Consider the following 15,861-nt stretch of genomic DNA (forward strand, 5'->3'; position numbering starts at 1 on the left):
GCTTAATACTGTAGACCTACTCTAACTTTGGGCCTAATACTGTACACCTACTCTAACTGTGGGCCTAATACTGTACACCTACTCTAACTGTGGTCCCTATAATGTACACCTCCTCTAACTGTGGGCCCAATACTGTACACCTGCTCTAACGGTGGGTCTATTACTGTACACCTACTCTAACTGTAGGCCTAATACTATACACCTACTCTAACTGTGGGCCTAATATTGTTCACCTCACTCTAACTGTGGGCCTAATACTGTAAACCTAGGCTAACTGTGGACCCTATACTGTACACCTCCTTTAACTGTGGGCCCTATAATGTACACCTATTGTAACTGTGTGTCTAATACTGTACACCTACTCTAACTGTAGGCCTAATACTGTACACCTACTCTAACTGTCGTCCCAATACTGTACACCTTCTCTGACTGTGGGCCCAATAACCTACACCTACTCTAACTGTGAGCCCTTTTCTGTACACCTACTCAAACTGTGGGCCTAATACTGTACACCTACTCTAACTGAGGGCCCTAATAGTGTACACCTAATCTAACTGTGGGCCTAATACTGTACACCTACTCTAACTATGGGCTTAATACTGTACACCTACTCTAACTGTGGGCCCTATACTGTACACCTACTCTAACTGTGGGCCTAATAAGGTACACCTACTCCAACTGTGGGCCCTTTACTGTACACCTACTCTAACTGTGGGCCAAATACTGTACACATACTCTAACTGTGGGCTTAATACTGTACACCTACTCTAACTGTAGGCCTAATACCGTACACCTACTCTAACTGTGGGCCCTTTACTGTACACCTACTCTAACTGTAGGCCGAATACTGTGCACCTACTCTAACTGTGTGTCTAATACTGTACACCGACTCCAACTGTGTGTCTAATACTGTACACCTACTCTAACTGTAGGCCTAATACTGTACACCTACTCTAACTGTGGGCCCAATACTGTACACCTTCTCTGACTGTGGGCACAATAACGTACACCTACTCTGACTGTGGGCATAATACTGTACACCTACTCTAACTGTGAGCCCTATACTGTACACCTAATCAAACTGTTTGCCTGATACTGTACACCTACTCTAACTGAGGGCCCTAATACTGTACACCTAATCTAACTGTGGGTGTAAGACTGTAAACCTACTCTATCTGTGGGCCTAATAATGTATACCAACTCCAACTGTGGGCCCTTTACTGTACACCTATTCTAACTGTGGGTCTATTACTGTACACCTACTCTAACTGTAGGCCTAATGCTATACACCTCCTCTAACTGTGGGCCTAAAGCTATACACCTACTCTAACTGTGGGCCTTGTACTGTACACCTAGGCTAACTGTGGGTGCAATACTGTAAACCTACTGTAACTGTGGACATAATACTGTACAACTACTCTAACTGTGGCCCTAATACTGTACACCTACTCTAACGGTGGGCCAATACTGCACACCTACTCTAAATGTTGTGCCTAATACTGTACATCTAATCTAACTGTGGGCCTTGTACTGTACACCTACTCTAACTGTGGGTGTAATAGTGTACACCTACTCTAACTGTGGGCCTAATACTGTACAACTGCTCTAACTGAGGGCTCTAAAATTGTACACCTACTCTAACTGTGGATGTATGACTGTACACCTACTCTAACTGTGAGCCCTATACTGTACACCTGTTCTAACTATGGTCCTAATGCTGTACACCTACTCTAACTGTGGGCCCTAATAGTGTACACCTACTCTAACTGTGGGCCTAATATTGTACACCTGCTCTAAATGTGGGCCTAATACTGTACACCTACTCGAACTGTGGGCCCTATACTGTACACCTACTCTAACTGTGGACCTACTACTGTACACCTACTCTAACTGTGAGCCTAATAATGTACTCCTACTCTGATTGTGGGCCCTTTACTGTACACCTACTCTAACTGTGGTCCAAATACTGTTCACCAAATCTAACTGTGGGCCTAATACTGTACACCTACTCTAACTGTGGGTCTGTTAGTATACACCGACTCGAACTGTAGGCCGAATACTCTAAACCAACACTAACTGTGGACCAAATACTGTACACCTCCTCTCACTGTGGGCCGAATACTATAAATCTACTCTAACTGTGTGCCTTGTACTGTACACCTACTCTAACTGTGTGTGTAATACTGTATACCTACTCTAACGTTGGCCTAATACTGTACAACTACTCTAACTGTGGGCCTAATACTGTGCACCTACTCTAACTGTGGGCCTAATACTGTACACCGACTCGAACTGTGGGCCGAATACTATAAACCTACTCTAACTGTGTGCCTTGTACTGTACACCTACTCTAACTGTGTGTGTAATAATGTATACCGACTCTAACGGTGGGCCTAATACTGTACAACTACTCTAACTGTGGGCCTAATACTGTGCACCTACTCTAACTGTGGGCCTTGTACTGTACACCTACTCGAACTGTGTGTGTAATACTGTACACCTACTCTAATGGTGGGCCTAATACTGTATACCTATTCCAACTGTGGGTGTAATAGTGTACACCTACTCTAACTGTGGGCCCTAATACTGTACACCTACTCTCACTGTGGGCCTAATACTGTACACCTACTCTCACTGTGGGCCTAATACTATACACCTACTCTAACTCTGGGCCTAATATTGTTCACCTCACTCGAACTGTGCACCTAATACTGTACACCTACTCTAACTTTGCGCCTGATACTGTATACCTACTCAAACTGTGGGTGTAAGACTGTGCAGCTAATCTAACTCTGAGCCCTATACTGTACACCTACTCTAATTGTGTGCCTAATACTGTAAACCTACTTTAAGTGAGGGCCCTAATAATGTACACCTACTCTAACTGTGGGCATAATACTGTACACATACTCGAACTGTGAGCCTAATACTGTACACCTACACTAACTCTGGGCCCTATACTGTACACCTACTCTAACTTTGCGCCTGATACTGTATACCTACTCAAACTGTGGTCCAAATACTGTACACCTAATCGAACTGTGGGCCTAATACTGTACACCTACTCTAACTGTGCGCCTAATACTGTACACCTCCTCTTACTGTGGGTCTAATACTATAAACCTACTCTAACTGTGGGCCTTGTACTGTACACCAACTCTAACTGTGTGTGTAATACTGTACACCTACTCTAACGGTGGGCCTAATATTGTACAACTACTCTAACTGTGGGCCTAATACTGTACACCTACTCAATATGAGTGCCTGATGCTGTACACAACTCTAACTGTGGGGCCTAATCCTGTACTCCTTCTCTAACTGTGGGCCCTATAATGTACACCTACTCTAACTGTGGGTCTATTACTGTACACCTACTCTAACTGTTGGTCTAATAATGTACACATACTCTAACTGTGGGCCTAATACTGTACACCTACTGTAACTCTAGACATAATACTCTACACCTACTCTAATTGTGGGCCTAAGACTGTACGCCTACTCTAACTGTGGGCCTAATACTGTGCACCTACTCGAAGTGTGGCCCATAAAACTGCACCTACTCTAACTGTGGGCCTAATACAGTACACCTCCTCCCACTGTGTGTCTAATACTGTACACCTACTCTAACTGAGGGCCCTAATATTGTGCACCTATTCTAACTGTGGGTGTAAGACTGTACACCGATTCTAACTGTGAGCCCTATACTTTACACCTACTCTAACTGTGGGCCTAATGCTGTACACCTACTCAAACTGAGGGCCCGTATAATGTACACCTATTCTAACTGTGGGCCCTATACTGTACACCTACTCTAACTGTGGACCTACTACTGTACACCTGCTCTAACTGTGGGCCTAATAATGTAAACCTACTCTAATTGTGGGCCCTTTACTGTTCACCTACTCTAACTGTGGGCCAAATACTGTACACCTAATTTAACTGTGGGTCTAATACTGTACAGCTACTCTATTGTGCGTGTAATACCGTACACCTACTCAAACTGTGGGCCCTATTCTGTACACCAACTCTAACTGTGGGTCTAATATTGTACATCTACCCAAACTGTGGGCCCAATACTTTAAACCTACTCTAACTGTGGGCCTAATACTGTACACCTACTCTGACTGTGGGTCTTTTCTGTAGATCTACTCTAACTGTGGGCCTAATGCTGTACACCAACTCTTAACTGTGGGCCTAATACTGTGCACCTGCGCTAACTGTGGTTCTAATCCTGTACATCTACTCAAACTGTTGGTCTAATACTCTGCACCTACTCTAACTATAGGCCTAATACTATACACCTACGCTAACTGTGGGCCTAATACTGTCCACCTACTCGAACTGTGGGCCCTAATACTGTACACCTACTCTAACTGTGAGCCTTATACTGTACACCTACTCTCACTGTGCACCTAATACTGTACACCTACTCGAACTGAGGGCCCTAATATTGTGCACCTACTCTCACTGTGGGTGTAAGAATGTACACCTACTCTAACTGTGAGCCCTATACTGTACACCTACTCTAAGTCTCGGCTGAATACTATACACCTAATCTAACTGTGGGCCGAATATTGTTCACTTCACTCTAACTGTGGGCCTAATACTGTACACCTACTCTAATTCTGAGCCCTAATACTGTACACCTACTCTAATTCTGGGCCCTAATACTGTACACCTACTCTAACTGAGGGCCCTAATATTGTGCACCTACTCTAACTGCGGGTGTAAGACTGCACACCTACTCTAACTGTGAGCCCGATACTGTATACCTACTCTAAATGTGGGCCTAATGCGGTACACCAACTCAAACTGAGGGCCCTTATAGTGTACACCTATTCTAACTGTGGGTCCTATACTGTACACCTACTCTAACTGTGGACCTACTACTGTACACCTGCTCTAACTCGGGGCCTAATAATGTAAACCTACACTAATTGGGGGCCCTTTACTGTACACCTACTCGAACTGTGGGCCCTATTCTGTATACCAACTCTAACTGTGGGTCTAATATTGTACATCCACACTAACTGTGGGCCCAATACATTAAACCTACTCGAACTGTGGGCCTAATACTGTACACCTACTCTGAATCTGGGTCTAATACTGTATATCTACTCTAACTGTGGCCCTATACTGTACACCTACTCTAAATATTGTGCCTATACTCTGCACCTACTCTAACTGTGGGCCTAATACTGTACATCTACTCTAACTGTGGGCCCTATACTGTAGACCTACTCTAACTGTGGGCCTAATGCTGTACACCAACTCTTAACTGTGGGTCTAATACTATGCACCTGCGCTAACTGTGGGCTTAATACTTTACACCTATTCTAATTGTGGGCCTAATACTGTACACCTACTCTAACAGTGGGCCTAATACTGTACACCTACTGTAACTGTGGACATAATACTGTACCCCTACTCTAAAAGGGGTGCTTAATAATGTACACCTACACTAACTGTGTGCCTAATACTGTACACCTAATCTAACTGTGGGCCTCATACTATACACCTACTATAACTGTGGGTGTAATAGTGTACACCTACTCTGAATGTGGGTGTAATAGTGTACACCTACTCTAACTGTGGGATTAATAATGTACACCAACTCTACCTGAGGGCTCTAATATTGGACACCTACTCTAACTCTGGGTGTAAGACTGTACACCTACTCTAACTGTGAGCCCGATACTGTACACCTATTCTAAGTATGGTCCTAATGCTGTACACCTGCTCTAACTGTGAGTGTATTAATGTACACCTACTCAAACTGTGGGCCCTGTTCTGTACACAAACTCGAACTGTGGGCCTAATACTGTATACCGACTCTAACTCTGGGCCCCATGCTCTACACCGACTCTAACTGTGGGCCTATTACTGTACACCTAATCTAACTGTTGGCCGAATACTGTACACCTGCACAAACTGAGGACCTGATGCTGTACACCTCCTCTCACTGTGGGGCCGAATAATGTACTCCTTTTCTAACTGTGGGCCCTATAATGTACACCTACTCCAACTGTGGGCCTAATACTGTGCACCTACTCTTACTGTGGGCCATAATACTTTACAACTACTGTAACTGTGGACATAATACTGTACACCTACTCTAATTGTGGGCCTAATACTGTACACCTACTCTAACTGTGGGCCTAATACTGTGCACCTACTCTTACTGTGGGCCATAATACTATACAACTACTGTAACTGTGGACATAATACTGTACACCTACTCTAACTGTGGGCCTAATACTGTGCACCTACTCTTACTGTGGACCATAATACTGTACACCTACTCTAACTATGGGCCGAATACTTTACAACTACTTTAACTGTGGACATAATACTGTACACCTACTCTAATTGTGGGCCTAATACTGTACACCTACTCTAACTGTGGGCCTAATACTGTGCACCTACTCTTACTGTGGGTCATAATACTGTAAACCTACTCTAACTGTGGGCCTAATACTGTACACCTACTCTAACTGTGGGCCTAATACTGTACATCTCCTCCAACTGTGTGTCTAATACTGTACATGTACTCGAACTGTAGGCCTAATACTGTGCAGCTACTCTAACTGTGTGCCGAACACTGTGCACCTCCTCCAACTGTGTCTAATACTGTACACCTACTCCAACTGTAGGCCTAATACTGTACACCTACTCTAACTGCGGACCTAATACTGTACACATACTCTAACTGTGGGTGTAATAGTGTACACCTACTCTAATACAATACACTTTCTCGAACTATGGGGCTGTAACTGTACACCTCCTTGAACTGTGGTTGTAATACTGTGCACCTGCTCTGACTGTGGGCCATATACTGTACACCTACACTAACTGTGGCCTGAATACTATAAACCTACTCTAACTGTGGGCCCAATACTGTACACCTACTCAAACTGTGGACCCTATACTGTGGACCAACTCTAACTATGGGCCTAATACTGTACACCTACTCTGACTGTGGGTCTAATACTATACATTTACTCTAACTTGTGAGTGTATTACTGTACACCTACTTGAACTGTGGGCCCTGTTCTGTACACAAACTCAAACTGTGTGCCTAATACTGCACACCTACTCTAACTCTGGGCCCATGCTCTACACCTACTCTAACTGTGGGCCTAATACTGTACACCTAATCTAACTGTGGTCTGAATACTATAAACCTACTCTAACTGTGGGCCTAATACTGTACACCTAATCTAACTGTTGGCCTAATACTGTCCACCTACACAAACTGAGGGCCTGATGCTGCACACCTCCTCGAACTGTGGGGCCGAATAATGTACTCCTTCTCTAACTGTGGGCCCTATAATGTACACCTACTCTAACTGTGTGTCTATTACTTTCACCTACTCTAACTGTAGGCCTAATACGGTGCACCTACTCTAACTGTGGGCCTTATACTGTACATCTATTCGAACTATGGGCCTAATACTGTACACCTACTCTAACTATGGGCCTAATACTTTACAACTACTGTAACTGTGGACATAATACTGTACACCTACTCTAATTGTGGGCCTAATACTGTACACCTACTCTAACTGTGGGCCTAATACTGTGCACCTACTCTTACTGTGGGCCATAATACTGTACACCTACTCTAACTATGGGCCTAATACTTTACAACTACTGTAACTGTGGACCTAATACTGTACACCTACTCTAACTGTGGGCCTAATACTGTGCACCTACTCTTACTGTGGGCCATAATGCTGTAAACCTACTCTAACTGTGCGCCTAATACTGTACACCTACTCTAACTGTGGGCCTAATACTGTACACCTCCTCCAACTGTGTGTCTAATACTGAACATGTACTCTAACTGTAGGCCTAATACTGTGCAGCTACTCTAACTGTGTGCCGAACACTGTGCACCTCCTCCAACTGTGTGTCTAATACTGTACACCTACTCCAACTGTAGGCCTAATACTGTACACCTACTCTAACTGCAGACCTAATACTGTACACATACTCTAACTATGGGTGTAAAAGTGTACACCTACTCTAATACAATACACTTTGTCGAACTATGGGGCTTGTACTGTACACCTCCTTGAACTGTGGTTGAAATACTGTGCACCAGCTCTGACTGTGGGCCATATACTGTACACATACACTAACTGTGGTCTGAATAATATAAACCTACTCTAACTATGGGCCTAATACTGTACACCTACTCTGACTGTGGGTCTAATACTGTATGTCTACAAGAACTGTGGGCCCTATACTGTAAACCTACTCTAACTGTGGGCCTAATAATGTACACCTACTCTGACTGTGGGCCATATACTCTCCACCTACGCTAACTGTGGACTGAATACTATTAACCTACTCTAACTGTGGGCCCAATACGGTAAACCTACTCTAACTGTGGGCCTAATACTGCACATCTACACTAACTGTGGGCTCTACACTGTAGACCGACTCTAACTGTGCGTCTAATCCTGTACATCTACTCCAACTGTGGTTGTAATACTGTACACCTAGTCTAACGGTGGGCATAATACTGTACAACTACTCTACCTGTGGGCCTAATACTGTACACTACTCTTACTGTGTGCCGTATACTGTACACCGACTCCAACTGTGGGCCAAATATTGTACAACTACTCTAACTGTGGGTCTAATCCTGTACATCTACTCGAAATGTGGGTCTCATACTCTGCACCTACTCTAACTGTGGGCCTAATACTGAACACCTACTCTAACTGTGGGCCTAATACTGTAAACCTACTCTAACTGTGTGCCCTATAATGTACACCTACTCTAACTGTGGGTCGAATCCTGTACACCTACTCTAACTGTGGGTATGATGCTGTACACCTACTGTAACTGTGGGCCTAATACTGTACACCTACTCCAAATGTGGGCCTAATACTGTACACCTACTCTAACTATGGGCCTAATACTGTACACCTGCTCTAACTGTGGGCCCTATACTGTACACCTATTCTTACTGTGGGCCTAACACTGTACAACTCCTCCAACTGTGTGTCTAATACTGTACATGTAGTCGAACTGTAGGCCTAATACTGTGCAGCTACTCTAACTGTGTGCCGAACACTGTGCACCTCCTCGAACTGTGTGTCTAATACTGTACACCTACTCCAACTGTAGGCCTAATACTGTACACCTACTCTAACTGCAGACCTAACACTGTACACATACTCTAACTGTGGGTGTAATAGTGTACACCTACTCTAATACTATACACTTTCTCGAACTATGGGGCTTATACTGTACACCTCCTTGAACTGTGGTTGTAATACTGTGCACCTACTCTGACTGTGGGCCATATACTGTACACCTACACTAACTGTGGGCCTAATACTGCACACCTCCTCCAACTGTTGCACACCTACTCTAACTGTAGGCCTTATACTGTACACCTACTCTAACTGCTAGACTAACACTGTACACCTACTCTAACTGTGGTTGTAATAGTGTACACCCGCTCTAACTGTGGGCCTAAAACTATACATCTATTCTAACTGTGGGCCTAATACTGTACACCTACTCTAACTGTGGGCCTAATACTGCAGACCTACTCTAACTGTGGGCCTCATGCTGTACACCAACTCTTAACTGTGGGCCTAATACTGCACACCTACTCAAACTGTGGGCCCTAATACTTACACCTACTCTAACTGTGAGCCCTATACTGTAAACCTACTCTAACTGTGCGCCTAATACTGTACACCTACTCTAACTGAGGGCACTAATATTGTACACCTACTCTAACTGTGGGTGTAAGACTGTACAGCTACTCTAACTGTGAGCCCTATACAGTACACCTACTCTAACTTTGGGCCTAATACTGTACAGCTACTCTAACTGTGGGCCTAATACTGTACACCTACTCTAACTGTGGGCCTCATATTGTATAACTGCTCAAACTGTGGGCCTAATACTGTACACCTACTCTAACTGTGGACCTACGACTGTACACCTACTCTAACTGTGAGCCCTATACTGTACACCTGTTCTAACTATGGTCCTAATGCTGTACACCTACTCTAACTGTGGGCCCTAATAGTGTACACCTACTCTAACTGTGGGCCTAATATTGTACACCTGCTCTAAATGTGGGCCTAATACTGTACACCTACTCGAACTGTGGGCCCTATACTGTACACCTACTCTAACTGTGGACCTACTACTGTACACCTACTCTAACTGTGAGCCTAATAATGTACTCCTACTCTGATTGTGGGCCCTTTACTGTACACCTACTCTAACTGTGGTCCAAATACTGTTCACCAAATCTAACTGTGGGCCTAATACTGTACACCTACTCTAACTGTGGGTCTGTTAGTATACACCGACTCGAACTGTAGGCCGAATACTCTAAACCAACACTAACTGTGGGCCAAATACTGTACACCTCCTCTCACTGTGGGCCGAATACTATAAATCTACTCTAACTGTGTGCCTTGTACTGTACACCTACTCTAACTGTGTGTGTAATACTGTATACCTACTCTAACGTTGGCCTAATACTGTACAACTACTCTAACTGTGGGCCTAATACTGTGCACCTACTCTAACTGTGGGCCTAATACTGTACACCGACTCGAACTGTGGGCCGAATACTATAAACCTACTCTAACTGTGTGCCTTGTACTGTACACCTACTCTAACTGTGTGTGTAATAATGTATACCGACTCTAACGGTGGGCCTAATACTGTACAACTACTCTAACTGTGGGCCTAATACTGTGCACCTACTCTAACTGTGGGCCTTGTACTGTACACCTACTCGAACTGTGTGTGTAATACTGTACACCTACTCTAATGGTGGGCCTAATACTGTATACCTATTCCAACTGTGGGTGTAATAGTGTACACCTACTCTAACTGTGGGCCCTAATACTGTACACCTACTCTCACTGTGGGCCTAATACTGTACACCTACTCTCACTGTGGGCCTAATACTATACACCTACTCTAACTCTGGGCCTAATATTGTTCACCTCACTCGAACTGTGCACCTAATACTGTACACCTACTCTAACTTTGCGCCTGATACTGTATACCTACTCAAACTGTGGGTGTAAGACTGTGCAGCTAATCTAACTCTGAGCCCTATACTGTACACCTACTCTAATTGTGTGCCTAATACTGTAAACCTACTTTAAGTGAGGGCCCTAATAATGTACACCTACTCTAACTGTGGGCATAATACTGTACACATACTCGAACTGTGAGCCTAATACTGTACACCTACACTAACTCTGGGCCCTATACTGTACACCTACTCTAACTTTGCGCCTGATACTGTATACCTACTCAAACTGTGGTCCAAATACTGTACACCTAATCGAACTGTGGGCCTAATACTGTACACCTACTCTAACTGTGCGCCTAATACTGTACACCTCCTCTTACTGTGGGTCTAATACTATAAACCTACTCTAACTGTGGGCCTTGTACTGTACACCAACTCTAACTGTGTGTGTAATACTGTACACCTACTCTAACGGTGGGCCTAATATTGTACAACTACTCTAACTGTGGGCCTAATACTGTACACCTACTCAATATGAGTGCCTGATGCTGTACACAACTCTAACTGTGGGGCCTAATCCTGTACTCCTTCTCTAACTGTGGGCCCTATAATGTACACCTACTCTAACTGTGGGTCTATTACTGTACACCTACTCTAACTGTTGGTCTAATAATGTACACATACTCTAACTGTGGGCCTAATACTGTACACCTACTGTAACTCTAGACATAATACTCTACACCTACTCTAATTGTGGGCCTAAGACTGTACGCCTACTCTAACTGTGGGCCTAATACTGTGCACCTACTCGAAGTGTGGCCCATAAAACTGTGCACCTACTCTAACTGTGGGCCTAATACAGTACACCTCCTCCCACTGTGTGTCTAATACTGTACACCTACTCTAACTGAGGGCCCTAATATTGTGCACCTATTCTAACTGTGGGTGTAAGACTGTACACCGATTCTAACTGTGAGCCCTATACTTTACACCTACTCTAACTGTGGGCCTAATGCTGTACACCTACTCAAACTGAGGGCCCGTATAATGTACACCTATTCTAACTGTGGGCCCTATACTGTACACCTACTCTAACTGTGGACCTACTACTGTACACCTGCTCTAACTGTGGGCCTAATAATGTAAACCTACTCTAATTGTGGGCCCTTTACTGTTCACCTACTCTAACTGTGGGCCAAATACTGTACACCTAATTTAACTGTGGGTCTAATACTGTACAGCTACTCTATTGTGCGTGTAATACCGTACACCTACTCAAACTGTGGGCCCTATTCTGTACACCAACTCTAACTGTGGGTCTAATATTGTACATCTACCCAAACTGTGGGCCCAATACTTTAAACCTACTCTAACTGTGGGCCTAATACTGTACACCTACTCTGACTGTGGGTCTTTTCTGTAGATCTACTCTAACTGTGGGCCTAATGCTGTACACCAACTCTTAACTGTGGGCCTAATACTGTGCACCTGCGCTAACTGTGGTTCTAATCCTGTACATCTACTCAAACTGTTGGTCTAATACTCTGCACCTACTCTAACTATAGGCCTAATACTATACACCTACGCTAACTGTGGGCCTAATACTGTCCACCTACTCGAACTGTGGGCCCTAATACTGTACACCTACTCTAACTGTGAGCCTTATACTGTACACCTACTCTCACTGTGCACCTAATACTGTACACCTACTCGAACTGAGGGCCCTAATATTGTGCACCTACTCTCACTGTGGGTGTAAGAATGTACACCTACTCTAACTGTGAGCCCTATACTGTACACCTACTCTAACTCTCGGCTGAATACTATACACCTAATCTAACTGTGGGCCGAATATTGTTCACTTCACTCTAACTGTGGGCCTAATACTGTACACCTACTCTAATTCTGGGCCCTAATACTGTACACCTACTCTAATTCTGGGCCCTAATACTGTACACCTACTCTAACTGAGGGCCCTAATATTGTGCACCTACTCTAACTGCGGGTGTAAGACTGCACACCTACTCTAACTGTGAGCCCCATACTGTATACCTACTCTAAATGTGGGCCTAATGCGGTACACCAACTCAAACTGAGGGCCCTTATAGTGTACACCTATTCTAACTGTGGGTCCTATACTGTACACCTACTCTAACTGTGGACCTACTACTGTACACCTGCTCTAACTCGGGGCCTAATAATGTAAACCTACACTAATTGGGGGCCCTTTACTGTACACCTACTCGAACTGTGGGCCCTATTCTGTATACCAACTCTAACTGTGGGTCTAATATTGTACATCCACACTAACTGTGGGCCCAATACATTAAACCTACTCGAACTGTGGGCCTAATACTGTACACCTACTCTGAATCTGGGTCTAATACTGTATATCTACTCTAACTGTGGCCCTATACTGTACACCTACTCTAAATATTGTGCCTATACTCTGCACCTACTCTAACTGTGGGCCTAATACTGTACATCTACTCTAACTGTGGGCCCTATACTGTAGACCTACTCTAACTGTGGGCCTAATGCTGTACACCAACTCTTAACTGTGGGTCTAATACTATGCACCTGCGCTAACTGTGGGCTTAATACTTTACACCTATTCTAATTGTGGGCCTAATACTGTACACCTACTCTAACAGTGGGCCTAATACTGTACACCTACTGTAACTGTGGACATAATACTGTACCCCTACTCTAAAAGGGGTGCTTAATAATGTACACCTACACTAACTGTGTGCCTAATACTGTACACCTAATCTAACTGTGGGCCTCATACTATACACCTACTATAACTGTGGGTGTAATAGTGTACACCTACTCTGAATGTGGGTGTAATAGTGTACACCTACTCTAACTGTGGGATTAATAATGTACACCAACTCTACCTGAGGGCTCTAATATTGGACACCTACTCTAACTCTGGGTGTAAGACTGTACACCTACTCTAACTGTGAGCCCGATACTGTACACCTATTCTAAGTATGGTCCTAATGCTGTACACCTGCTCTAACTGTGAGTGTATTAATGTACACCTACTCAAACTGTGGGCCCTGTTCTGTACACAAACTCGAACTGTGGGCCTAATACTGTATACCGACTCTAACTCTGGGCCCCATGCTCTACACCGACTCTAACTGTGGGCCTATTACTGTACACCTAATCTAACTGTTGGCCGAATACTGTACACCTGCACAAACTGAGGACCTGATGCTGTACACCTCCTCTCACTGTGGGGCCGAATAATGTACTCCTTCTCTAACTGTGGGCCCTATAATGTACACCTACTCCAACTGTGGGCCTAATACTGTGCACCTACTCTTACTGTGGGCCATAATACTTTACAACTACTGTAACTGTGGACATAATACTGTACACCTACTCTAATTGTGGGCCTAATACTGTACACCTACTCTAACTGTGGGCCTAATACTGTGCACCTACTCTTACTGTGGGCCATAATACTATACAACTACTGTAACTGTGGACATAATACTGTACACCTACTCTAACTGTGGGCCTAATACTGTGCACCTACTCTTACTGTGGACCATAATACTGTACACCTACTCTAACTATGGGCCGAATACTTTACAACTACTTTAACTGTGGACATAATACTGTACACCTACTCTAATTGTGGGCCTAATACTGTACACCTACTCTAACTGTGGGCCTAATACTGTGCACCTACTCTTACTGTGGGTCATAATACTGTAAACCTACTCTAACTGTGGGCCTAATACTGTACACCTACTCTAACTGTGGGCCTAATACTGTACATCTCCTCCAACTGTGTGTCTAATACTGTACATGTACTCGAACTGTAGGCCTAATACTGTGCAGCTACTCTAACTGTGTGCCGAACACTGTGCACCTCCTCCAACTGTGTCTAATACTGTACACCTACTCCAACTGTAGGCCTAATACTGTACACCTACTCTAACTGCGGACCTAATACTGTACACATACTCTAACTGTGGGTGTAATAGTGTACACCTACTCTAATACAATACACTTTCTCGAACTATGGGGCTGTAACTGTACACCTCCTTGAACTGTGGTTGTAATACTGTGCACCTGCTCTGACTGTGGGCCATATACTGTACACCTACACTAACTGTGGCCTGAATACTATAAACCTACTCTAACTGTGGGCCCAATACTGTACACCTACTCAAACTGTGGACCCTATACTGTGGACCTACTCTAACTATGGGCCTAATACTGTACACCTACTCTGACTGTGGGTCTAATACTATACATTTACTCTAACTTGTGAGTGTATTACTGTACACCTACTTGAACTGTGGGCCCTGTTCTGTACACAAACTCAAACTGTGTGCCTAATACTGCACACCTACTCTAACTCTGGGCCCATGCTCTACACCTACTCTAACTGTGGGCCTAATACTGTACACCTAATCTAACTGTGGTCTGAATACTATAAACCTACTCTAACTGTGGGCCTAATACTGTACACCTAATCTAACTGTTGGCCTAATACTGTCCACCTACACAAACTGAGGGCCTGATGCTGTACACCTCCTCGAACTGTGGGGCCGAATAATGTACTCCTTCTCTAACTGTGGGCCCTATAATGTACACCTACTCTAACTGTGTGTCTATTACTTTCACCTACTCTAACTGTAGGCCTAATACGGTGCACCTACTCTAACTGTGGGCCTTATACTGTACATCTATTCGAACTATGGGCCTAATACTGTACACCTACTCTAACTATGGGCCTAATACTTTACAACTACTGTAACTGTGGACATAATACTGTACACCTACTCTAATTGTGGGCCTAATAC

The sequence above is a fragment of the Pristiophorus japonicus genome, chromosome 11, assembly GCF_044704955.1.
Source record: "Pristiophorus japonicus isolate sPriJap1 chromosome 11, sPriJap1.hap1, whole genome shotgun sequence".
Classification (NCBI taxonomy): domain Eukaryota; kingdom Metazoa; phylum Chordata; class Chondrichthyes; family Pristiophoridae; genus Pristiophorus; species Pristiophorus japonicus.